Source organism: Tachyglossus aculeatus, chromosome 5 (assembly GCF_015852505.1).
Source record: "Tachyglossus aculeatus isolate mTacAcu1 chromosome 5, mTacAcu1.pri, whole genome shotgun sequence".
Lineage (NCBI taxonomy): Eukaryota > Metazoa > Chordata > Mammalia > Monotremata > Tachyglossidae > Tachyglossus > Tachyglossus aculeatus.
The window spans coordinates 5,745,185-5,771,656 of record NC_052070.1 but is presented as its reverse complement, the minus strand read 5'-3'; the positions used below and the strand labels follow the sequence as shown (position 1 = coordinate 5,771,656).

At 44.4% G+C, this 26,472-nt stretch overlaps 1 protein-coding gene and 1 non-coding gene across 2 annotated transcripts in view; both read right to left on the bottom strand.

The window, feature by feature from the left end:
• Positions 1-10,802, bottom strand: part of LOC119928425 (prion protein) — a 37,392-nt gene extending 26,590 nt beyond the window's left edge. The window contains exon 1 of the mRNA XM_038746666.1: positions 10,718-10,802. The gene's annotated coding sequence lies outside the window, so the exon portion shown is untranslated. The remainder of the gene's footprint in view (positions 1-10,717) is intronic.
• Positions 10,803-12,641: 1,839 nt separating this feature from the next.
• On the bottom strand, positions 12,642-12,713 carry TRNAQ-CUG. The gene has a single exon. It is a non-coding gene; the product is annotated as a tRNA-Gln (tRNA).
• Between the last annotated feature and the right edge of the window lie 13,759 nt (positions 12,714-26,472).

Sequence of the window (26,472 nt, the reverse complement as noted above, 5' to 3'; positions counted from 1 at the left end):
GTCTTCATTCCCATTTTCCAGATGAGGGAACCGAGGCCCAGAGAAGTGAAGCGACTTGCCCAAAGTCACACAGCTGACAAGCGGCGGAGGCGGGATTAGAACCCACAACCTGTGACTCCCAAGCCTGGGCTTCTCACTCTTCTAAGTGCTTGGGAGAGAAGAGAATCAGCGTGGCTTAATGGAAAGAGCCTGGGCTTTGGCGTCAGAGGTCATGGGTTCAAATCCCGGCTCCGCCAACTGTCAATCAATCGTATTTATTGAGCGCTTACTGTGTGCACAGCGCTGTACTGACTTTGGGCAAGTCACAACTTCTCTGGGCCTCAGTTTCCTCATCTGTAAAATGGGGATGAAGACTGAGCCCCTCCCTGGGACAACCTGATCACCTTGTAATCTCCCCAGCGCTTAGAACAGTGCTTTGCACACAGTAAGCGCTTAATAAATGCCATCATCATCATCATCATCATCAAAGAACAGGGGCTTGGGAGTCAGAGGACGTGGGTTCTAATCCCGGCTCCGCCACTTGTCTGCTGTGTGACCTGGGGCAAGCCACTTCACTTCTCTGGGCCTCAGTGACCTCATCTGGAAAATGGGGACGAAGACTGTGAGCCCCCCCGGGGACAACCTGATCACCTTGTATCTCCCCCAGCGCTTAGAACAGTGCTTGGCACATAGTAAGCGCTTAACAAATCCCATCATCATCATCATTATTATTATTACAATAGATCATCAGACACATTCCCTGCCCACAACGAGCTCACAGTCTACAGGGGGAGACAGACACTAATAGAAATAATAATTGCGGTTTCCGTTAAGTGCTTACTATGTGCCAGACACTGTACTAAGCGCTGGGGTGGATACAACCAAATCGGGTTGGCCTCAGTCCCTGTCCCACATGGGGCTCACAGTCTTCATCCCCATTTTCCAGAGGAGGGAACTGAGGCCCAGAGAAGTAAAGCGACTTTCCCCAGGCCACACAGCAGACAAGAGAAGCAGTGTGGCTCCGTGGAAAGAGCCCGCGCTTGGGAGTCAGAGGTCGTGGGTTCAAATCCCGACTCCGCCACTTGTCAGCTGTGTGACTTTGGGCAAGTCACTTCACTTCTCGGGGCCTCAGTTCCCTCATCTGTCAAATGGGGATGAAGACTGTGAGCCCCCCGTGGGACAACCTGATCACCTTGTAACCTCCCCAGTGCTTAGAACAGTGCTTGGCACATAGTAAGTGCTTAATAAACGCCATCATCATTATTATTATTCGCTGGGCCTCAGTTACCTCATCTGTCAAATGGGGATGAAGACCGTGAGCCCCATGTGGGACAAGCTCATGATTAAGACTGTGAACCCCACGTGGGACAACCTGATAACCTTGTATCTCCCCCAGCGCTTAGAACAGTGCTCGGCACATAATAAGTGCTTAACAAACACCATCATTATTAGAGAAGTGAAGGGACTTGGCCAAGGTCATGAAGCAGACAAATGGCGGAGCTGGAATTAGAACCCACAACCTTCTGAGAAGCAGCGTGGCTCAGCGGAAAGAGCCCGGGCTTTGGAGTCAGAGGTCGTGGGTTCGAATCCCGACTCGGCCATGTGTCTGCCGCGTGTGACCTTGGGCAAGTCACTTAACTTCTCTGAGCCTCAGTTCCCTCATCTGTAAAATGGGGATTAAGACTGTGAGCCCCACGTGGGACAACTTGATCACCTCGTATTCCCCCTCAGCGCTTAGAACAGTGCTCTGCACATAGTAAGCGCTTAACAAATGCCATTATTATAACAAATACCATCATTATTATTATTATTCTTTGGGCCTTGGTTACCTCACCTGTAAAAATGGGGATTAAAACTGTAAGCCCCCCGTGGGACACCTGATCACCTTGTATTCCCCCTCAGCACTTAGAACAGTGCTTTGCACATAGTAAGCGCTTAACAAATACCATTATTATTATTATTATTATTATTATTATTATTGTCACTTCACTTCTCTGGGCCTCAGTGACCTCATCTGTAAACTGGGGATGAAGACTGTGAGCCCCACGTGGGACACCTGATCACCCTGTAACCTCCCCAGCGCTTAGAACAGTGCTCTGCACATAGTAAGCACTTAACAAATACCATTATTATTATTATTTTTATTATTATTAAGTCACTTCACTTCTCTGGGCCTCAGTGACCTCATCTGTAAACTGGGGATGAAGACTGTGAGCCCCACGTGGGACAACCTGATCACCTTGTAACCTCCCCAGCGCTTAGAACAGTGCTTTGCACATAGTAAGCGCTTAACAAATACCATTATTACTATTATTTTTATTATTATTAAGTCACTTCACTTCTCTGGGCCTCAGTGACCTCATCTGTAAACTGGGGATGAAGACCGTAAGCCCCCCGTGGGACAACCTGATCACCTTGTAACCTTCCCAGCACTTAGAACAGTGCTCGGCACATAGTAAGCGCTTAACAAATACCATTATTATTATTATTTTTATTATTATTAAGTCACTTCACTTCTCTGGGCCTCAGTGACCTCATCTGTAAACTGGGGATGAAGACTGTGAGCCCCACGTGGGACACCTGATCACCCTGTAACCTCCCCAGCGCTTAGAACAGTGCTCTGCACATAGTAAGCGCTTAACAAATACCATTATTATTATTATTTTTATTATTATTAAGTCACTTCACTTCTCTGGGCCTCAGTGACCTCATCTGTAAACTGGGGATGAAGACCGTGAGCCCCACGTGGGACACCTGATCACCCTGTAACCTCCCCAGCGCTTAGAACAGTGCTCGGCACATAGTAAGCGCTTAACAAATACCATTATTATTATTATTTTTATTATTATTAAGTCACTTCTCTGGGCCTCAGTGACCTCATCTGTAAACTGGGAATGAAGACCGTGAGCCCCACGTGGGACAACCTGATCACCTTGTAACCTCCCCAGCGCTTAGAACAGTGCTCGGCACATAGTAAGCGCTTAACAAATACCATTATTATTATTATTTTTATTATTATTAAGTCACTTCTCTGGGCCTCAGTGACCTCATCTGTAAACTGGGGATGAAGACCGTGAGCCCCACGTGGGACAACCTGATCACCTTGTAACCTCCCCAGCGCTTAGAACAGTGCTCGGCACATAGTAAGCGCTTAACAAATACCGTCATTGTTATTATTAAATATGATTTAATGAATCAATGTTCCATCCCAGCCCTGCCTTACCTACGTCAACAATCTTCTCTCTAGCGACTGCCCGCACGGATGAGTCTCGCTGCTGTGGTGCAATAAAAAAAAAACCACCCACTCCACGTCCACTACAGCACCCAGTAAGCGCTCAATAAGTACGACTGAATGAATGAATGACTCAACCCAACCTTACTTCAGAAAAACCAGGGGAAAGACACCAGCAACACCTCACCCTCCTCCTCCTTCCTCTCAGGCCTCGTCGGGTGAACTTGGACAAGCCATTCGTTCATTCCGTCGTACTTATTGAGCGCCCAGTGTGTGCAGAGCACTGTACTAAGCGACTGGAAAGCACAATTTGGCAACAGAAACGGTCCCTGCCCAACAACGGGGTCACAGTCTAGAAGGGGGGAGACAGACAACAAAATAAAACAACTAGACATCCATGGCCTAGTGGAAAGAGCCCGGGCTTGCGTGTCAGAGGACCTGAGTTCAAATCCTGCCTCTGCCACTCGTCTGCTGGGTGACCTGGGGCAAGTCTCTTTGCTTCTCTGGGCCTCAGTTCCCTCATCTGGAAAATGGGGATGGAGACTGCGAGGCCCATGGGGGACAGGGACTGTGTCCTACCTGATTTGCTTGTACCCACCCCAGCGCTTAGTGCAGTGCCTGGCACATCGTAAGCGCTTAACAAATATCACTATTATTCAGCACTTTGAACAGTGCTCGGCGCATAGTAAGCGCTTAACAAATACCATTTTTATTTTGTCACTTCATTTCTCTGGGCCTCATTTCCCTCATCTGTAAAATGAGGATTAAGAGCGTGAGCCCCACATGGGACAGGGACTATGCACAACCCCATTTACTTGTATCCACCCCAGTGCTTAGCACAGTGCCTGGAACCTAGTTAAGCGCTTAACCAATACCACAATTATTATTATTATTAATAATAAAAGAGATTGTGTCCAACCCAATTCGCTCGTATCCACCCCAGTGCTTAGTACACACAGTCAGCGCGTAACAAATACCACAGTTGTCATTATTATTATTATTATTAATAAAAGAGATTGTGTCCAACCCAATTCGCTCGTATCCACCCCAGTGCTTAGTACACACAGTCAGCGCTTAACAAATACCACAGTTGTCATTATTATTATTATTAATAAAAAAGATTGTGTCCAACCCAATTCGCTCGTATCCAACCCAGTGCTTAGTACACACAGTAAGCGCTTAACAAATACCACAGTTGTCATTATTATCATTATTAATAAAAGAGATTGTGTCCAACCCAATTCGCTCGTATCCACCCCAGTGCTTAGTACACACAGTAAGCACATAACAAATACCATAGTTGTCATTATTATTATTATTAATAAAAGAGATTGTGTCCAACCCAATTCGCTCGTATCCAACCCAGTGCTTAGTACACACAGTAAGCGCTTAACAAATACCACAGTTGTCATTATTACCATTATTAATAAAAGAGATTGTGTCCAACCCAATTCGCTCGTATCCACCCCAGTGCTTAGTACACACAGTAAGCGCTTAACAAATACCATAGTTGTCATCATTATTATTATTAATAAAAGAGATTGTGTCCAACCCAATTCGCTCGTATCCACCCCAGTGCTTAGTACACACAGTCAGCGCTTAACAAATACCACAGCTGTCATTATTATTATTATTATTAATAAAAGAGATTGTGTCCAACCCAATTCGCTCGTATCCACCCCAGTGCTTAGTACACACAGTAAGAGCTTAACAAATACCATAGTTGTCATTATTATTATTATTAATAAAAGAGATTGTGTCCAACCCAATTCGCTCGTATCCACCCCAGTGCTTAGTACACACAGTCAGCGCTTAACAAATACCACAGTTGTCATTATTATTATTATTAATAAAAGAGATTGTGTCCAACCCAATTCGCTCGTATCCACCCCAGTGCTTAGTACACACAGTCAGCGCTTAACAAATACCACAGTTGTCATTATTATTATTATTAATAAAAGAGATTGTGTCCAACCCAATTCGCTCGTATCCACCCCAGTGCTTAGTACACACAGTGAGCGCGTAACAAATACCACAGTTGTCATTATTATTATTATTAATAAAAGAGATTGTGTCCAACCCAATTCGCTCGTATCCACCCCAGTGCTTAGTACACACAGTAAGCGCTTAACAAATACCACAGTTGTCATTATTATTATTAATAAAAAAGATTGTGTCCAACCCAATTCGCTCGTATCCAACCCAGTGCTTAGTACACACAGTAAGCGCTTAACAAATACCACAGTTGTCATTATTATTATTATTCATAAAAGAGATTGTGTCCAACCCAATTCGCTCGTATCCACCCCAGTGCTTAGTACACACAGTAAGCGCTTAACAAATACCATAGTTGTCATTATTATTATTATTAATAAAAGAGATTGTGTCCAACCCAATTCGCTCGTATCCACCCCAGTGCTTAGTACACACAGTCAGCGCTTAACAAATACCACAGTTGTCATTATTATTATTATTAATAAAAGAGATTGTGTCCAACCCAATTCGCTCGTATCCACCCCGTGCTTAGTACACACAGTAAGCGCTTAACAAATACCATAGTTGTCATTATTATTATTATTAATAAAAGAGATTGTGTCCAACCCAATTCGCTCGTATCCACCCCAGTGCTTAGTACACACAGTCAGCGCTTAACAAATACCACAGTTGTCATTATTATCATTATTAATAAAAGAGATTGTGTCCAACCCAATTCGCTCGTATCCACCCCAGTGCTTAGTACACACAGTCAGCGCTTAACAAATACCACAGTTGTCATTATTATTATTATTAATAAAAAAGATTGTGTCCAACCCAATTCGCTCGTATCCAACCCAGTGCTTAGTACACACAGTAAGCGCTTAACAAATACCACAGTTGTCATTATTATCATTATTAATAAAAGAGATTGTGTCCAACCCAATTCGCTCGTATCCACCCCAGTGCTTAGTACACACAGTAAGCGCTTAACAAATACCATAGTTGTCATTATTATTATTATTAATAAAAGAGATTGTGTCCAACCCAATTCGCTCGTATCCACCCCAGTGCTTAGTACACACAGTCAGCGCTTAACAAATACCACAGTTGTCATTATTATTATTATGAATAAAAGAGATTGTGTCCAACCCAATTCGCTCGTATCCACCCCAGTGCTTAGTACACACAGTAAGTGCTTAACAAATACCATAATTGTCATTATTATTATTATTAATAAAAGAGATTGCGTCCAACCCAATTCGCTCGTATCCATCCCAGTGCTTAGTACACACACTAAGCGCTTAACAAATACCACAGTTGTCATTATTATTATTATTAATAAAAGAGATTGTGTCCAACCCAATTCGCTCGTATCCACCCCAGTGCTTAGTACACACAGTCAGTGCTTAACAAATACCACAGTTGTCATTATTATTATTATTAATAAAAGAGATTGTGTCCAACTCAATTCGCTCGTATCCACCCCAGTGCTTAGTACACACAGTAAGCGCTTAACAAATACCACAGTTGTCATTATTATTATTATTAATAAAAGAGATTGTGTCCAACCCAATTCGCTCGTATCCACCCCAGTGCTTAGTACACACAGTCAGCGCTTAACAAATACCACAGTTGTCCTTATTATTATTAATAATAAAAGAGATTGTGTCCAACCCAATTTGCTCGTATCCACCCCAGTGCTTAGTACACACAGTAAGCGCTTAACAAATACCACAGTTGTCATTATTATTATTATTAATAAAAGAGATTGTGTCCAACCCAATTCGCTCGTATTCAACCCAGTGCTTAGTACACACAGTAAGCGCTTAACAAATACCACAGTTGTCATTATTATTCTTATTAAGTAAAAAAGGGAAGAAGTGTGGCCTAGTGAAAAGCGCACGGGCCTGGGCTTAAGCGGACCTGGGTTCTAATCCCCATTCCTCCACTTGCCTAATTCACTTCTCTATGCCTCAATCGCCTCATCTGGAAAACGGGGATTAAGAATGTGCAATCTGATTGCTATGTATCCACCCAGAGTGCTTAGTACAGTGCTTGGCACATAATTAAGTGCTTAACAGATGCCACAATTATTATTATTATCATTATTAAAGACTCAGCACGGCCGAGTGGGAAGAGAACAGGACTCGGGGGTTTTCGAAATCCTGGATTCTACTCCTGGCTGTGTCATGCAACTCCTGGCTGCCGAGGGAGGAGGTTACGTCACTTAACTGTTCTGTGCCTCGGTTTCCCCATCTGTAAACCTGCTTTCCGTTGTTCCTCATTCAGCTAGCCCCCAGTGCTTAGAAAAGAGGTTTGCACATAGTAAGCGCTTAACAAATACCATTATTATTATTATTATCTGCTCAGATCTTCCACTTTCCCCCAAGCACTAGGCCCATAATAAGGGCTTGTAGAGGTCACCTCTTCCAGGAGGCCTTCCCAGACTGAGCCCCCCTTTTCCTCTGCTCCTCCTCCTCCCCTCCCCATCGCCCCGACTCCTTCCCGCTGCTCTACCCCCGTCCCCCCCACAGCACTTGTGTATATTTGTACATATCTATCACTCTATTTTATTAATGATGTGCATTTATCTATAATTCTATTTATTTTGATGCCATTGATGCCTGTCTGCTTGTTTTGTTGCCTGTCTCCCCCCTTCTAGACTATGAGCCCGTTGTTGGGTAGGGACTGTCTCTGTTGCTGAACTGTCCTTTCCAAGCGCTCAGTCAAGTGCTCTGCATACTGTAAGCACTCAATAAATATGACTGAATGAATAAAATTTATTTTATTTCGTTAGTATGTTTGGTTTCGTTCTCTGTCTCCCCCGTTTAGACTGTGAGCCCACTGTTGGGTAGGGACTGTCTCTATGTGTTGCCAATTTGTACTTCCCAAGCGCTTAGTACAGTGCTCTGCACATAGTAAGCGCTCAATAAATACGATTGATGATGATGATGATGATAAGGGCTTATCCATGATTATTATTACAAAAATCCAGCTGACATCCCCCTGGCTCCACTGATTCCCCCCTATTGCAGTCTTTCCCGGGCCTGTTGACATAAAATAGGAGGCTCTCACTCGGTCATTCATTCAATCGTATTTATTGAGCGCTTACTATGTGCAGAGCACTGTACTAAGCGCTTGGGAAATCCAAGTTGGCAACATCTAGAGACAGTCCCTACCCAACAGTGGGCTCACAGTCTAGAAGGGGGGAGATAGACAACAAAACAAGCCTGCTGTTGGGTAGGGAATGTCTCTCTCTGTGGCCCAGTTGGACTTTCCAAGAGCATAGTCCAGTGCTCTGCACACAGTGAGCGCTCAATAAATATGACTGAATGAATCAATCAATATAAATATCATTCATTCATTCAATCGTATTTACTGAGCGCTTATTGTGTGCAGAGCACCGTACTAAGCGCTTGGGAACTACAAGTTGGCAACATATAGAGATGGTCCCTACCTAATAGTGGGCTCACGGTCTAGAAGGGGGAGACAGATGACAAAATGAAACATATTAACAAAATAAAATAAATAGAATAAATATGTACATGTAAAACAAATAGAGCAATAAATATGTACAAACATATATACATATATATAGGTGCTGTGGGGAGGGGGAGGAGGGAAGAGGAAGGAGGGGGCTCAGTCTGGGAAGGCCTCCTGGAGGAGGTGAGCTCTCAGGAGGCCTTTGAAGGGATTATAAATAGGATTATAGATATCCAAACGTCAATATAAATAAATAGAATTATCGATCTCTACACATCATTAACACAGGGCTCCATCCCTGTGATTTTTCCTTTCTCCCCATCCTGTTTTTCAGGCCTTGGCTAGCTCCAATGCCTTTCCTGAGTAATTCCCCCGAGTCAGCTGTCATTCATTCATTCATTCATTCATTCAATCGTATTTATTGAGCGCTTACTGTGTGCAGAGCACTGTACTAAGCGCTTGGGAAGTCCAAGTTGGCAACATATAGAGACGGTCCCTACCCAACAGCGGGCTCACAGTCTAGAAGGGGGACACAGACAACAAAACAAAACATATTAACAAAATAAAATAAATAGAATAAATATGTACAAATAAAATAGAGTAATAAATATGTACAAACATTTATACATATATACAGGTGCTGTGGGGAGGGGGAGGAGGGGAAGAGGAAGGAGGGGGCTCAGTCTGGGAAGGCCTCCTGGAGGAGGTGAGCTCTCAGTAGGGCTTTGAAGGGATTATAAATAGGAATATAGATAACCAAACGTCAATATAAATAAATAGGATTATCGATCTCTACACATCATTAACACAGGGCTCCACCCCTGTGATTTTTCCTTTCTCCCCATCCTGTTTTTCCGGGCTTGGTTAGCTCCAATGCCTTTCCTAAGTAATTCCCCCCAGTCAGCTGTCATTCATTCATTCATTCATTCATTTATTCATTCATTCATTCACTCAATCGTATTTATTGAGCGCTTACTGTGTGCAGAGCACTGTACTAAGCGCTTGGGAACTACAAGTTGGCAACATATAGGGATGGTTCCTACCCAACGGTGGGCTCACAGTCTAGAAGGGGGACACAGACAACAAAACAAAACATATTAACAAAATAAAATAAATAGAATAAATATGTACAAATAAAATAGAGTAATAAATATGTACAAACATTTATACATATATACAGGTGCTGTGGGGAGGGGGAGGAGGGGAAGAGGAAGGAGGGGGTTCAGTCTGGGAAGGCCTCCTGGAGGAGGTGAGCTCTCAGTAGAGCTTTGAAGGGATTATAAATAGGAATATAGATAACCAAACGTCAATATAAATAAATAGGATTATCGATCTCTACACATCATTAACACAGGGCTCCACCCCTGTGATTTTTCCTTTCTCCCCATCCTGTTTTTCCGGGCTTGGTTAGCTCCAATGCCTTTCCTAAGTAATTCCCCCCAGTCAGCTGTCATTCATTCATTCATTCATTCATTCATTCATTCACTCAATCGTATTTATTGAGCGCTTACTGTGTGCAGAGCACTGTACTAAGCGCTTGGGAACTACAAGTTGGCAACATATAGGGATGGTTCCTACCCAACGGTGGGCTCACAGTCTAGAAGGGGGACACAGACAACAAAACAAAACATATTAACAAAATAAAATAAATAGAATAAATATGTACAAATAAAATAGAGTAATAAATATGTACAAACATTTATACATATATACAGGTGCTGTGGGGAGGGGGAGGAGGGGAAAAGGAAGAGGGGGCTCAGACTGGGAAGGCCTCCTGGAGGAGGTGAGCTCTCAGTAGGGCTTTGAAGGGATTATAAATAGGATTATAGATACCCAAACGTCAATATAAATAAATAGGATTATCGATCTCTACACATCATTAACACAGGGCTCCATCCCTGTGATTTTTCCTTTCTCCCCATCCTGTTTTTCAGGCCTTGGTTAGCTCCAGTGACTTTCCTGAGTCATTCCCCCCAATCAGCTGTCAGTTTCTAGTCCCCAACCCCCCCCGCAGAGGTCTTCCCAAAGAGGAAAAATGATGTTTACCTGGGAATCAGGGCGGTGATTCCTTCGGGAAAAGGGAGGAATTATCCAGTCCTTCCCAGCTCCTTGCAGCTCCTAAATGCGTAGGAGGAGGAGGGAGGGGGAAGGAGGAGGGAGGAGGGAGAAGCTGCTGCAGAGGGGCGGGGCTTGGCCTCCGCGTCTTCTCCAATCAGAGGGCAGCGCGGCCCGGCCGCCTCGCGGGATTGGCCGGCCGCCCGATTCATTTGCATATGTTATGCAAATAGATTTTGACATCACCGCCCCTCCGGGAGGGGTGTGTGTGTGTGCGGAGGAGCCGGGTCACGTGATCGAGGGCTTGGGACTTATGTGGAGAAACGGGGGCGGTGCGGGTGCGCGTGCGCAAAGCGGGGGGCGGAAGGATGCGTCTCTGAGGTGATGCGTCTCTGAGGTGATGCGTCTCTGAGGCGAGACGCGGAGGGATTCGGGCCTATAGAGCCGGATCTAGAATCCATTCAATTAATGGGATTTTTTAAGCGCCCACTGTGTGCACAACGCTGTGCAGAGAAGCAGTGTGGTTCAGTGGAAAGAGCCCGGGCTTGGGAGTCAGAGGTCGTGGGTTCTAATCCTGGCTCTTCCACTTATCAGCTGTGTGGCCACCTCACTCCTCTGGGCCTCAGTTCCCTCATCTGTCAATCAATCAGTCAATCAATCAATCATATTTATTGAGCGCTTACTGTGTGCAGAGTACTGTACTAAGCGCTTGGGAAGTCCAAGTTGGCAACATATAGAGACGGTCCAATGGGGATGAAGACTCTGCACCCCATGGGGGACAAGCTGATCACCTTGTATCTACCCCAGCGTTTAGAACAGTGCTTGGCATGTAGTAAGCGCTTAACAAATGCCCTCATCAATCAATCAATCAATCGTATTTATTGAGCGCTTACTGTGTGCAGAGTGCTGTACTAAGCACTTGGGAAGTACAAGTTGGCCACATGTAGAGACGGTCCCTACCCAACAGTGGGCTCACAGTCTAGAAGATTAGACTGTGAGCCCATCATCATCATTATTATTGCCAAATGATGTCACCATCATTATTATTATTGCTAAGTTCATTCATTCACTCAATCGTATTTATTGAGCGCTTACTGTGTGCAGAGCACTGGACTAAGCACTCGCGAAGTACAAGTTGGCAACATCTAGAGACGGTCCCTACCCAACAGTGGGCTCACAGTCTAGAAGGGGGAGACAGAGAACAAAACAAAACATATTAACAAAATAAAATAAATAGAATAAATATGATGATGGCATTTATTAAGCGATTACTATGTGCAAAGCACTGTTCTAAGCGCTGGGGAGTTCACAAGGTGATCAGGTTGCCCCACGTGGGGCTCACAGTCTTAATCCCCATTTTACACATGAGGGAACTGAGGCCCAGAGAAGTGAAGTGACGTGCCCAAAGTCACACAGCTGACAAGTGGCGGAGCCGGGATTTGAACCCCTGACCTCTGACTCCAAAGCCCGAGCTCTTTCCACTGAGCCACGCTGCTTCTCAATATGTACAAATATGTATGTACATTTATGTACAAATATGCACAAATATACAAATTTGTACAAATATGTACAAATAAAATAAATAAATACATAGAGGAAGTGCTTGGAGAAGGTACAATGCAGCAATAAAGAGTGACAATCCCTGTCCACAATAAGCTCACAGTAATAATAATGATGGCATTTGTTCCTTTGTTCCTTCGTTCCTTCGTTCCTTCGTTCCTTCCTTCCTTCCTTCCTTCCTTCTTATTCATTCATTCATTCATTCATTCAATCGTATTTATTGAGCGCTTACTGTGTGCAGAGCACTGTACTAAGCGCTTGGGAAGTACACGTTGGCAACATATACAGATGGTCCCTACTCAACAGCGGGCTCACAGTCTAGAAGGGGGAGAGCTTTATGGAGAAGAAAAACTTAAGGTCCCACAGAGATTTGAACTCAGATCTCTGGATTCAGAGTCCATAGTGCTAACCATTACACCATGGGGCCATCCAGAGCACTGTACTAAGCGCTTAAATGCTTATTATGTGCCAGACACTGTACTAAGCACTGGGGTAGATACAAGCTAATCAGGCTGGACACAGTCTAACTCATACATTAATCCCCATTTTACAGATGCACAGAGAATAAAGTGACTTTCCCAAGGTCACACAGCAGACAAGCGGTGGAGCCAGGATTAGAACCCAGGTCCTTCTGACCCCAAGGCTCTATCATTCATTCATTCATTCAGTTCAATCGTATTTATTGAGCGCTTACTGTGTGCAGAGTACTGTCCTAAGCACTTGGGAAGTACAAGTCGGCAACATCTAGAGATGGTCCCTACCCAACAGCAGGCTCGCAGTCTAGAAGGGGGAGACAGACAACAAAACAAAACATATTGTGCTTATTGAGCGCTTACTATGTGCAAAGCACTGTTCTAAGCACTGGGGAGGATGCAAGGTGACCAGGTTGTCCCACTTGGGGCTCACAGTCTTCATCCCCATTTTACAGATGAGGGAACTGAGGCCCAGAGAAGTCAAGTGACTTGCCGAAAGCACACAGCTGACAAGCGTCTATTTTATTTTGTTTTATTTTATTTTATTTTATTTTGTTAATATGTTTTGTTTTGCTGTCTGTCTCCCCCTTCTAGACTGTGAACCCGCTGTTGGGTAGGGACCATCTCTATATGTTGCCAGCTTGGACTTCCCAAGCACTTAGTACAGTGCTCTGCACACAGTAGGCGCTCAATAAATACGATTGAATGAATGAATGAGTGAAGTGGCGGAGCTGGGATTAGAACCCACGACCTCTGACACCCAAGCAGTAATAATGATAATTGTGGTACTTGCTAAGCGCTTACTATGTGCCCAACGCTGTACTAAGCGCTGGGGTGGATACAGGCAAATCGGGTTGGACACAGTCCCTGTCCCACGTGGGGCTCACAGTCTCCATCCCCTTTTGATAGATGAGGGAACTGAGGCCCAGAAATGTGAATGATGATAATAATAATGATGGTATTTGTTAAGCACTTACTACATGCCAGGCACTATACTAAGCGCCGGGTAGATACAAGCAAATCAGGTTGGACACAGTCCCTGTCCCACGTGGGGCTCACAGTCTCCACCCCCATTTGACAGATGAGGGAACTGAGGCCCAGAAAAGTGAAGTGACTAGCCCAAGGTCACCCAGCAGACATGTGGCAGAGCCGGGATTAGAACCCAGGTCCTTCTGCCTCCCAAGGCCGTGCTCTATCCACTAGGCCATAAGTGCTCAATAGTCGCTCAATAAATATGATTGACTGACTACGGATGGTTTAGCTTGGTGAAAGCGGTTGTTTATGGCCATTTTAGGCTCCTCAAACTGAATGTTTATGAATAACTGTTTATGGACAGTTTAGGCTGGTCAGAGGGATTAATTCCCTCCTCATATTCCCTGTCTCCTCTCCTCTGCCAGATTTTGTTTCCAGTGAGCTGGCCACCTTCTCAATTAAGAAAATGGACACTATCTGGTTTGATCTCCCTAAAATCTCCACTGCCTCTCCCCAGTCTCTTCCCCCTCCTGTCCCCTTTTCAGACAAGCTGGTTCAGAATAATTGGTGACCATTTCTCTTTGTTTTAGTGACTGGGAACAGCTTAGGCTGGTCTTAGGTTTATTGCCAGTTTAGCCTGGTTATCCTTTGTTTCATGGTGCTTGTTTAGCGCTTTTGATGCATCAAACACTGTTCTAAGTGGATATTCATTCATTCAATCGTATATATTGAGCGCTTACTGGGTGCAGAGCACTGGACTAAGCACTTGGAAAGTACAATTCGGCAACAGATAGAGACAATTCCTATCCAACAGTGGGCTCACGGTCAAGAAGGGGGAGACAGACAACAGAACGAGCAGCGGGGCTCAGTGGAAAGAGCCTGGGCTTTGGAGTCAGAGGTCGTGGGTTCAAATCCCGGCTCCCCCACTTGTCAGCTGGGTGACTTTGGGCAAGTCACTTAACTTCTCTGCGCCTCAGTTACCTCATCTGTAAAATGGGGATTAAGACTGTGAGCCCCATGCGGGACAACCTGATAACCTAGTAACCTCCCCAGAGCTTAGAACAGTGCTTTGCACATATTACATAGCACATAGTAAGTGCTTAATAAATGCTATTAAAAAAACAAAGCAAGTAGACATCATCATCATCATCCATCGTATTTATTGAGCGCTTACTATGTGCAGAGCACTGTACTAAGCGCTTGGGAAGTACAAATTGGCAACATATGTCAAGACATATGTCAAGACAGTTGTCAAGACCATCAACATAGATAAATAGAATTATAGATATGTACACATCATTAATAAAATAAATAGAGTAATAAATATGTACAAATATACACAAGTGCTGTGGGGAGGGGAAGGGGGTAGGGCAGAGGGAGGGAGGAGGGGTGATGGGGAGGGGAGGAGGAGGAGGAAAGGAAAAGGGGGGGCTCAGTGTGGGAAGGCCTCCTGGAGGAGGTGAGCTCGCAGTAGGACTTTGAAGAGAGGAAGAGAGCTATTTTGGCGGATTTGAGGAGGGAGGGCATTCCAGGCCGAAGGTAGGACGCGGGCCAGGGGTTGATGGTGGGACAGGCGAGAACGAGGCCCAGGGAGAAGGTTAGCGGCAGCAGAGGAGCGGAGTGTGCGGGCTGGGATGGAGAAGGAGAGAAAGGAGGTGAGGTAGGAGGGGTCGAAGGGATGGACGGTTTTGAAGCCAAGGGTGAGGAGATTTGCTTCATGAAAAGGCTGATAGGCAACCACTGGAGATTTTTGAGGAGGGGAGTGACGTGCCCAGAGCATCAAAGATAATCAGGGCAGCAGAGTGAAGTACAGACTAAAGCAGGGAAAGACAGGAGGATGGGAGATCAGGAGGCCTTCCCACACTGAGCCCCCTTTTTCCTCTCCTCCTCCCCTCCCCATCGTCCCCCTCCCTCCCTCTGCGCTACCTCCTTCCCCTCCCCACAGCACTTGTATATATTTGTACATATTTACCACTCTATTTATTTTACTTGTACATATTTACTACTCAATTTATTTTCTTAATGATGTGCATCTAGCTATAATTCTATTTATTCTGACGGTTTTGACACCCCTCTATTTGTTTTGTTTTGTTGTCCATCTCCCCCTTCTAGACTGCGACCCTGTTGTTGGGTAGGGACCGTCTCTATATGTTGCCGACTTGTACTTCCCAAGCGCTTAGTCCAGTGCTCTGCACACAGTAAGCGCTCAATAAATACGACTGAATGAATGAGATCGGAAAAGAGGCTGATGCAGTAATCCAGTCGGGATAGGATGAGAGATCGAACCAGCAAGGTAGAGGTTTTTAGACTGTGAGCCCACTGTTGGGTAGGGACTGTCTCTATGTGTTGCCAATTTGTACTTCCCAAGCGCTTAGTACAGTGCTCTGCACATAGTAAGCGCTCAATAAATACGATTGATTGATTGATTGATTTGGATGGAGAGGAAAGGGCGGATCTTGGCGATGTTGCGGAGGTGAGACCGGCAGGTTTTGGTGACGGATTGGATGTGAGGGGTGAAGGAGAGAGCGGAGTCGAGGATGAGTAGGAGTCAAGGATGAGTAAGCTGAGACTGGTCATAGTTTCTGTTTATGGAAAGTTTTGGCTGGTCATAGCGTCTGGTGAGAGTTTAATAATAATGACATTTGTTAGTAATAATGATAGTAATAATAATGCGGATATTTGTTAAGCTCTTACTATGTGCCAGGCACTGTTCTAAGCACTGGGGTAGATACAAGATCATCAGGTTGTCCCACATGGGGCTCACAGTATAAATCCCCATTTTCCAGATGAGGTAACTGAGGCACAGAGAAGCTAAGTGACTTGCCCAAAGTCATCCAGTTGACAAATGGTGAAGCTGGGATTAGAACCCACAACCTCTGACTCCCAAGCCTAGACTCTTGCCACAAAGCCACGCAGTTTCTCATCATGACTGGTGACAGTTTAGGCTAGTCATGTTGTTTGTATATAATAATAATGCTGATGATGTTATTTAATAATAATGATAGTAATAATTATGGTATTTGTTAAGTGCTTACTATGTGCCAAGCACTGTTCTAAGCTCTGGGGTAGATACAAGGCAATCGGGCTGTCCCACGTGGGGCTCACAGTCTTAATCCTCATTTTCCAGATGAGGGAACTGAGGCACAGGGAAGTTAAGCGGCTTGCCCAAGGCCACACAGCAGACAAGTGATGGAGCTGGGAATTTAGGCGGGTCATAAGGATTGGCGACAATTTAGGTTGCTCATAGTATTTATTTACGGATGCTTTAGGCCGTTCATGAGGATTGGTCACAATTTAGGTTGGTCATAGTGTTTAGACATGCAATGCAGTTTATAATAGAGAAGCAGCGTGGCTCAGTGGAAAGAGCACGGACTTTGGAGTCAGAGGTCATGGGTTCAAATCCTGCCTCTGCCAATTGTCAGCTATGTGACTTTGGGCAAGTCACTTAACTTCTCTGGGCCTCAATTACCTCATCTGTAAAATGGGGATTAAGACTGTGAGCCCCACCATGGGACAATCTGATCACCTTGTATCTACCCCAGCCCTTAGAACAGTGCTTTGCACGTAGTAAGCGCTTAACAAATGCCATTATTATTATTATTTGTTAAGCACTTACTATGTGCCAGACAATGTATTATTATTATTATCATTATTATTATTATTATGATGTCTGCTGTGTGACACACAGTGAGCTGTGTCACTGTTCTAAGCTCTGGAGTAGATACCTTGAGCAAGGCACTTAATAATAATAATAATAATAATAATAATAATAATAATGGCATTTATTAAGCGCTTACTATGTGCAAAAACCCCATGGGACAACCTTGTAACCTCCCCAGCGCTTAGAACAGTGCTTTGCACATAGTAAGCGCTGAATAAATGCCATTATTATTATTATTTTTATTATGATTAGTGCCAGTTTAGGCTGGTCATAGTGTCCGTTTGTTAATTTAGGCTGATCATATCGATTGGTGAGAGTTTTGGTTGGTCATAGTGATTGGCGACAGTTCCGGCGGGCAATGTGTCTGCTCACTGTTGGATTGTCCTCTCCCAAGCGCTTAGTACAGTGCTCTGCACACAGCAAGTGCTCAATAAATATGATTGAAGGAATGGTGTTCGTTAATTGGCAGCTTAGACTGGTTGTGGTGATTATTTATGGTCGGTTTAGGCTGGTCACGGTTTCATCGGAGAAACAGCACGGCTCAGCGGAAAGAGCACGGGCTTTGGAGTCAGAGGTCATGGGTTCAAATCCTGGCTCCGCCAATTATCAGCTGGGTGACTTTGGGTGAGTCACTTCACTTCTCTGTGTCTCAGTTCCCTCATCTGTAAAATGGGGATTAAGACTGTGAGCCCCACCGTGGAACAATCTGATCACCTTATAACCTCCCCAGTGCTTAGAACAGTGGTTTGCACATAGTAAGCACTGAATAAATGCCATTATTATTATTATTTTTATAATGATTAGTACCAGTTTAGGCTGGTCATAGTGCCTGTTTGTTAATTTAGGCTGATCATATCGATTGGTGAATGTTTTGGTTGGTCATAGTGATTGGCGACAGTTCCGGTCGGCGATGTGTCTGCTCACTGTTGGATTGTCCTCTCCCAAGTGCTTAGTACAGTGCTCTGCACACAGCAAGTGCTCAATAAATATGATTGAATGAATGGTGTTCGTTAATTGGCAGCTTAGACTGGTTGTGGTGATTATTTATGGTCGGTTTAGGCTGGTCACGGTTTCATCGGAGAAGCAGCACGGCTCAGCGGAAAGAGCACGGGCTTTGGAGTCAGAGGTCATGGGTTCAAATCCTGGCTCCGCCAATTATCAGCTGGGTGACTTTGGGCGAGTCACTTCACTTCTCTGTGTCTCAGTTACCTCATCTATAAAATGGGGATTAAGACTGTGAGCCCCACCATGGGACAATCTGATCACCTTGTAACCTCCCCAGTGCTTAGAACAGTGCTTTGCACAAAGTAAGCGCTTAATAAATGCCATTATTATTATTATTATTATCAGAGAGTTGACACTTTAGGCTGGTTGCCAACTTGTACTTCCCAAGCGCTTAGTACAGTGCTCTGCACACAGTAAGCGCTCAATAAATACGATTGATTGATTGATTGATTAGTTATCTAAGGGAAGCAGCACGGCTTACTGGGAAGAGCCCGGGCCTAGGAGTAAGCAGGTCATGGGTTCTAGTCCTGGCTCTGCCGTTTCTCTGTTGTGTGACCTTAGGCAAGTCACTTCACTTCTCTGGGCCTCAGTTCCTGCATCATGAAAATGGGGATTGAGACTTTGAGCCCCACGTGGGACAGGGACTGCATCCAACCTGATTTGCTTGCATCCACCCCAGCGCTTAGTGCCTGGCACAAAGTAAGTGCTTAACAAATAGAGAAGCCGCGTGGCTCAGTGGAAAGAGCCCGGGCTTTGGAGTCAGAGGTCATGAGTTCAAATCCCGGCTCCGCCAATTGTCAGCTGTGTGACTTTGGGCTAGTCACTTAACTTCTCTGGGCCTCAGTTAACTCGTCTGTAAAATGGGAATGAAGACTGTGAGCCCCCCGTGGGACAACCTGATCACCTTGTAGCCTCCCCAGCGCTTAGAACAGTGCTTGCACATAGTAAGTGCTTAATAAATGCCATTATTATTATTAAATACCAGAATTATTATCGACAGTTTAGGCTGGTGGTGGTGAACGGTGGTAGCTTATCACTGATCAAAGTATCTGTTTATGTACAGTTTCGGCTGGTCATAGTGTCTGTTGATTGACAGCTTAGCCTGGTTATAGTGACTAATTACAGACAGTTTAGGCCGGCCAAAATGTCATTTTTATTCATTCTTTCATTCATTCATTCAGTTGTATTTATTGAGCGTTTACTGTGTTTAGAACACTGTACTAAGCGCTTGGAAAGTACAATTCGGCAACAAATAGAGACAATCCCTACCCGACAATAGGCCCACGGCCTAGAATAATAATAATAATAATGGCATTTATTAAGTGCTTACTATGTGCAAAGCACTGTTCTAAGCGCTGGGGAGGTTACAAGCGATCTTGTAGTCCCAAGGGGGGCTCACAGTTTTAATCCCCATATTACAGATGAGGTCACTGAGGCACAGAGAAGTTAAGTGACTTGCCCAAAGTCACACAGCTGACAAGTGGCGGAGCCGGGATTTGAACCCATGACCTCTGACTCCAAAGCCTGGGCTCTTTCCACTGAGCCGCGCTGCTTCTCTTATCTTCTCTTATCTTATTCTCTTATCTTCCCTTATCTAGAAGGGATAGTGATGGTATTTGTTAGCACTTACTATATGCCAGGCACTGTACTAAGTGCTGAAATGGATACAAGCAAATACAGATGGACACAGTCCCTGTCATTCATTAATTAATTCATTCATTCAATCGTATTTATTGAGCGCTAACTGTGTGCAGAGCACTGTACTAAGTGCTTGGGAAGTACAAGTTGGCAACATATAGAGATGGTCCCTACCCAACAATGGGGCTCACAGTCCCAATTCCCATTTTACGGATGAGGGAACTGAGACACAGAGAAGTGAAGTGACTTGCCCAGGGTCACACAGCAGACAAGCGGCAGAGCTGGGATTAGAACCCAGGCCCTCCTGACTCTCAGGCCGGGCTCTATCCACTACGCCACGCTGCTTTCAGGATGGCCAAAGGGATCGACGATGGTTTAGGCTGGTCATTATTCATTCATTCAATCGTATTGAGCGCTTACTGTGTGCAGAGCACTGTACTGAGCGCTTGGGAAGTACAAGTGGGCAACATATAGAGACGGTCCCTACCCAACAACGGGCTCACAGTCTGTTTATTGACAATTTAGGCGGGTTATAGTGATAATTTCACCTTTCAGCGTGGCAGCTGAAGAGTTTCCAGTCCTCTACCAGTCTCGGCTATGGGAGGGAGTGTGAAGCAGGGGCCTGTCCAGTCCATTCCCAGTTTGGCCAGTGGCTAGCGAGGTGCAGGCCATGGGCTACAAGTCAAAACTCCCCCGTGCTGGGCGGCAGCGGCCCGGGAGAGAGTCGAGGGCGACGACTCGAGTTTGCCGCGTGGAAGGAGGCAGTAGTAAACCGCTTCCCGATTTTTCCCAAGAAAACTCCATGGATCCACTACTGAAACGATTGCAGATGGGAAGTGGGGCCTTCTGGGAGAGATGCGTCCATGGAGTCGCTATGGGTCGGATACAACTTGACGGTATAAGATTAGACAAGATAGTGAGTATTTATCCACAGTTTCGACTGGTCACATGGCAATCAATCAATCAATCATATTTATTGAGCGCTTTATGCAGAGCACTGTACTAAGCACTTGGGAAGCACAAGTTGGCAACACATAGAGACGGTCCCTACCCAAGAGTGGGCTCACAGTCTAGAAGGGGGAGACAGAGAACAAAACCAAACATATTAACAATTTATGGCTAACATTTAACATTTATTAACATATTAACATACTAACATTTATGGTTGTACATATTTATTACTCTATCTATTTATTTATTTATTTATTTTACTTGTACATTTCTATCCTATTTATTTTATTTTGTTGGTATGTTTGGTTCTGTTCTCTGTCTCCCCCTTTTAGACTGTGAGCCCACTGTTGGGTAGGGACTGTCTCTATGTGTTGCCAATTTGTACTTCCCAAGCGCTTAGTACAGTGCTCTGCACATAGTAAGCGCTCAATAAATACGATTGATTGATTGATTGATTGATTAACAAAATAAAATACATAGAATAGATATGTACAAGTAAAATAAATAGAGTACTAAATATGTACAAACATCTATACATATATACAGGTGCTGTAGGGAAGGGAAGGAGGTAAGGCAGGGGCACACAGTTATGAAGGCCCAATTGTACGGAATTATTTATAAATTCTCACAAAAATCCCCCAATAAAAATAGGGTTTCTTTTTTTAGGCGACAGAAAGAACAACTCGGGTTTTTAATATTTGTGGTTAGGAGGATGTCTGAAAGGAGACAGCTAATCTTGAAGTAACTCTTTTGGGACTGTTCGAAGGAAAAACAGAATAGCCTCATCAAGAGAGTTTAAGCCTGGGAAGGGATTAGGGTTCGAATCCCGGCTCCGCCACCTGCCCGATGCGTGACTTTGGGCGAGTCACTTCAATCAATCAATCAATCAATCGTATTTATTGAGCGCTTACTGTGTGCAGAGCACTGTACTAAGCGCTTGGGAAGTACAAGTCGGCAACACATAGAGACAGTCCCTACCCAACAGCGGGCTCACAGTCTAGAAGGGGGAGACAGAGAACAAAACCAAACACACTAGCAAAATAAGATAAATAGAATAGATATGTACAAGATAAATAAATAAATAAATAGAGTAATAAATATGTACAAACATATATCCATATATACAGGTGCTGTGGGGAAGGGAAGGAGGTAAAATGGAGGGGTTGGAGAGGGGGACGAGGGGGAGAGGAAGGAAGGGGCTCAGTCTCGGAAGGCCTCCTGGAGGAGGTCACTTCACTTCTCTGGGCCTCGGTCCCCTCATCTGGAAAATGGGGATTAAGATTGTGAGAGACGGTGAGCTGGGGTGGATCTGAGAAAATCAGGTTGGACACGGTTCCTGTCCCACAAGGGGCTCACAGTCTCAACTCCCATTTTCCAGATGAGGGAACCGAGGCCCAGAGAAGTGAAGTGACTTACCCAAAGTCACCCAGAGGACAAGCGGGGGAGCCGGGATTAGAACCCATGACCTTCTGACTCCCAGGGCCCAGGTTCGATCTATTAAGTCGTTACCTATGAATGTGTGCACGATTGAAAAGGACCCAGATTTCCAGCTACATAAGGCACGCAAAACATCCGCACCTTGTGTTGTTTGCGCTTCTTGGCATTGTTTTTCATTCATTCAATCGTATTTATTGAGCGCTTTCTGTGTGCAGAGCACTATACTAAGCGCTTGGAAACTACAATTCGGTGACAGATAGAGACAATCCTTACCCAACAAAACAAAACAAATAAGTTTTTGAGATCCATGCGCGGAGCAAATCTCTCCCAGAACGCCCCGCTCTCCACCTGCGATCGTTCTGTTATCGACAAGTAGGGTGCAAAATAGGTTAATCGGTGTAAATCGGCCGCAGGGTTCTTGTAGTAAAGAAGGAAAGTGGCTACCTGCCCGTTCACCTCCCGGGAGAGGGACGAGTGACAAGCAGCCCCGATCCCATTCTCACTGTGTCTTTTATTCAGTTACAGCAACATGGGAGCGGAGCAACTGGGAATTTCAGGAATCCAATTAGGACCGACAAGATGTTACAAATTCTCATTATTCTCTGTTCTCACTGCCTTGTGCAGGTTGTTATCTGCCCTATGGCCTTGCATAGATACTTTTGTTACTTGTTTCTGGCCTTGAAGACATCTGTTGCTGAGCCTTGCATAAAATACAAAAAGGAGTTGTTCTCTCGGCCTGCACAAAATGGAGGGTTACTGTCAGCATACACAAAATGGAGTCAGTCATGTCAAGTCCGCTAGTGGACAACAGTTCTGGTAGTGGATCCAGGGAATTTTCTTTCAGCCAAGATAAATCCTTTTTTTTTCTTTTTTTTTTTAAACGCAACATCAGGAGATTTAATAGTTCCTGATGAAATTCTCCTTGTGGTTTCAAAGCCATAATAATAATAATAATAATAATGATGGCATTTATTAAGCGCTTACTATGTGCAAAGCACTGTTCTAAGCACTGGTGAGATTACAAGCAGGTTGCCCCATGGGGGGCTTACAGTCTTAATCCCCATTTTACAGATGAGGTAACTGAGGCACAGAGAAGTTAAGTGACTTTCATTCATTCATTCAATCAGATTTATTGAGCGCTTACTGTGTGCAGAGCACTGTACTAAGCGCTTGGGAAATACAAGTTGGCAACGTATAGAGATGGTCCCTACCCAACAACGGGCTCACAGTCTAGAAGGGGGAGACAGACGACAAAACAAAACACGTGGACAGGTGTCAAGTCAGAACAAATAGAATTAAAGCTAGATGCACATCATTGACAAAATAATAGAATGGTAAATTTGTGCAAGTAAAATTGCCCAAAGTCACACAGCTGACAATTGGCAGAGCCGGGATTTGAACCTATGACCTCTGACTCCAAAGCCTGGGCTCTTTCCACTGAGCCACGCTGCTTCTCTTAAAACCAGCTTAAAGATCCCTGGGGTTTTATCCAGTGGGTTATTTTAGCAGGGAGATGAAAATGCGGAGAAATCACCTGACAGATCTACTGAGGCAGTGTTCATTCCGTCGTATTTATTGAGCCCTGAACTGTGTGCAAAACACTAATAATAATAATGATGATGGCATTTATTAAGCACTTACTATGTGCAAAGCACTGTTCTGAGCGCTGGGGAGGTTACAAGGTGATCAGGTTGTCCCATGGGGGGCTCACAGTCTTAATCCCCCTTTTACAGATGAGTTAACTGAGGCACAGAGAAGTGAAGTGACTTGCCCAAAGTCACAAAGCTAACAATTGGCGGAGCCGGGATTTGAACCCATGACTTCTGACTCCAAAGCCCGTGTTCTTTCCACTGAGCCACGCTGCTTCTCTGACTGTTGAAGAACTGTTGAAGAACACTGTCGAAGAACTGGCAAAGGGCTGGCAATCGTTTTTTATACCTGTAATAATAATTGTGGTACTTCATAAAAATGATGATGGTATTTGTTAAGCTCTTGCAACATATCAGGCACTGTACTAAACGCTGGGGTGGATACAAGCATATTGGGTTGGACACAGTCCCTGTCCCATATGGGGCTCACAGTCTCAACCCCCATTTCACAGGTGAGATAACCGAGGCCCAGGGAAGTGAAGTGACTTGCCCAAGGTCACTCAGCAGATAAGTGGTGGAGTGGGAATTAGAACCCATGACCTTCGGACTCTCAGGCCTGTGCTCTATCCACTATACGCAGCAGATGGGATTTGTTAAGCGCTTACTATGTGCCAAACACTGCTGTAAGCGCTGGGGTTTATACGAGGTAATCAGGTGGAACCCAGTCCCTGTTTCCACATGGTGCTCACAGTCTTCATCCCCATTTTCCAGATGAGGCAACTGAAGCCCAGAGAAGCCAAGTGACTTGTCCAAGGTCACGCAGCAGACATATGGCCGAGCCAGGATTAGAACCCACGTCCTCCGACTCCCAGTGCTTAGAACAGTGCTTTGCACGTAGTAAGTACATAATAAATTCCATTATTATTATTATTATTATTATTTCCACTAGGCCCATCTCGATTGATTCTGTAGAAGTGCTTTGTCTCTTGCTTCTTTTAGCCGAAAGGGAATAAAATAATTCTTCCCATGAGAGGCAGCACGGCCTGTTAGGAAGGAGCTCCAGAATGGAAGTTAGGGGAGCTGGGTCTAATAATAATCAATCAATCAATCATATTTATTGAGCGCTTACTGTGTGCAGAGCACTGTACTAAGCGCTTGGGAAGTACAAGCTTGCAACATATAGAGACAGTCCCTACCCAACAGTGGGCTCACAGTCTAGAAGGGGGAGACAGAGAACAAAACCAAACATATTAACAAAATGAAATAAATAGAATAGATACGTACAAGTAAAATAAATAAATAGAGTAATAAATATGTACAATCATATATACATTTATACAGGTGCTGTGGGGAAGGGAAGAAGGTAAGATGGGGGGATGGAGAGGGGAACGAGGGGGAGAGGAAGGATTATTATAATATAATAATATCAATCAATCAATCGTATTTATTGAGTGCTTACTGTGTTCATAGCACTGTACTAAGCGCTTGGGAAGTCCAAGTTGGCAACATATAGAGACGGTCCCTACCCAACAGTGGGCTCACAGTCTAGAAGGGGGAGACAGAGAACAAAACCAAACATATTAACAAAATAAAATAAATAGAATAGATATGTACAAGTAAAATAAATGAATAAATAAATAGAGTAATAAATATGTACAATCATATATACATATATACAGGTGCTGTGGGGAAGGGAAGGAGATAAGACGGGGGGATGGAGGGGGGACGAGGGGGAGAGGAAGGATTATTATAATATAATAATAATAATGATGATAATAATGGTATTTGTTTAGCACTTATTATGTGCCAAGCACTGTCCCAGCTCTGCTTCTGGCTTCCTGGGGGATTTGGAACAAGTTTCTTTAGTTTTTTTTTTTCTTTTTTAATGATACTTGTTAAGTGCTTTACTATGAGAACAGCAATTGAGAAGCAGCATGGCATAATGGATAGAGCACAGGCTCGGGAGTCACAAAATCATGAATTCTTATCCTGGCTCCGTCACTAGCCTGCTGTGTGACCTTGGGGAAGTCACTTCACTTCTTTGCGCCTCTTTTTAAAGTTGGGATTGATGATGATGATGATGATGGGTAGGGATTGTTTCTGTTGGTTGCCCAGTTGTACTTTCCAACAGTGCTCTGCACACAGTAAGCGCTCAATAAATTTATTTTACTGGTACATATTTACTATTCTATTTATTTTGTTAATAATGTGCATTTAGCTTTAAGTCTATTTGTTCTGACGACTTGACACTTGTCCACATGTTTTGTTTTGTCGTCTGTCTCCCCCTTCTAGACTGTGAGCCCGTTGTTGGGTAGGGACCGTCTCTATGTGTTGCCGACTTGTACTTCCCAAGCGCTTAGTTCAGTGCTCTGCACATAGTAAGTGCTCAATAAATCATCATCATCAATTGCATTTATTGAGCGCTTACTATGTGCAGAGCACTGTACTAAGCACTTGGGA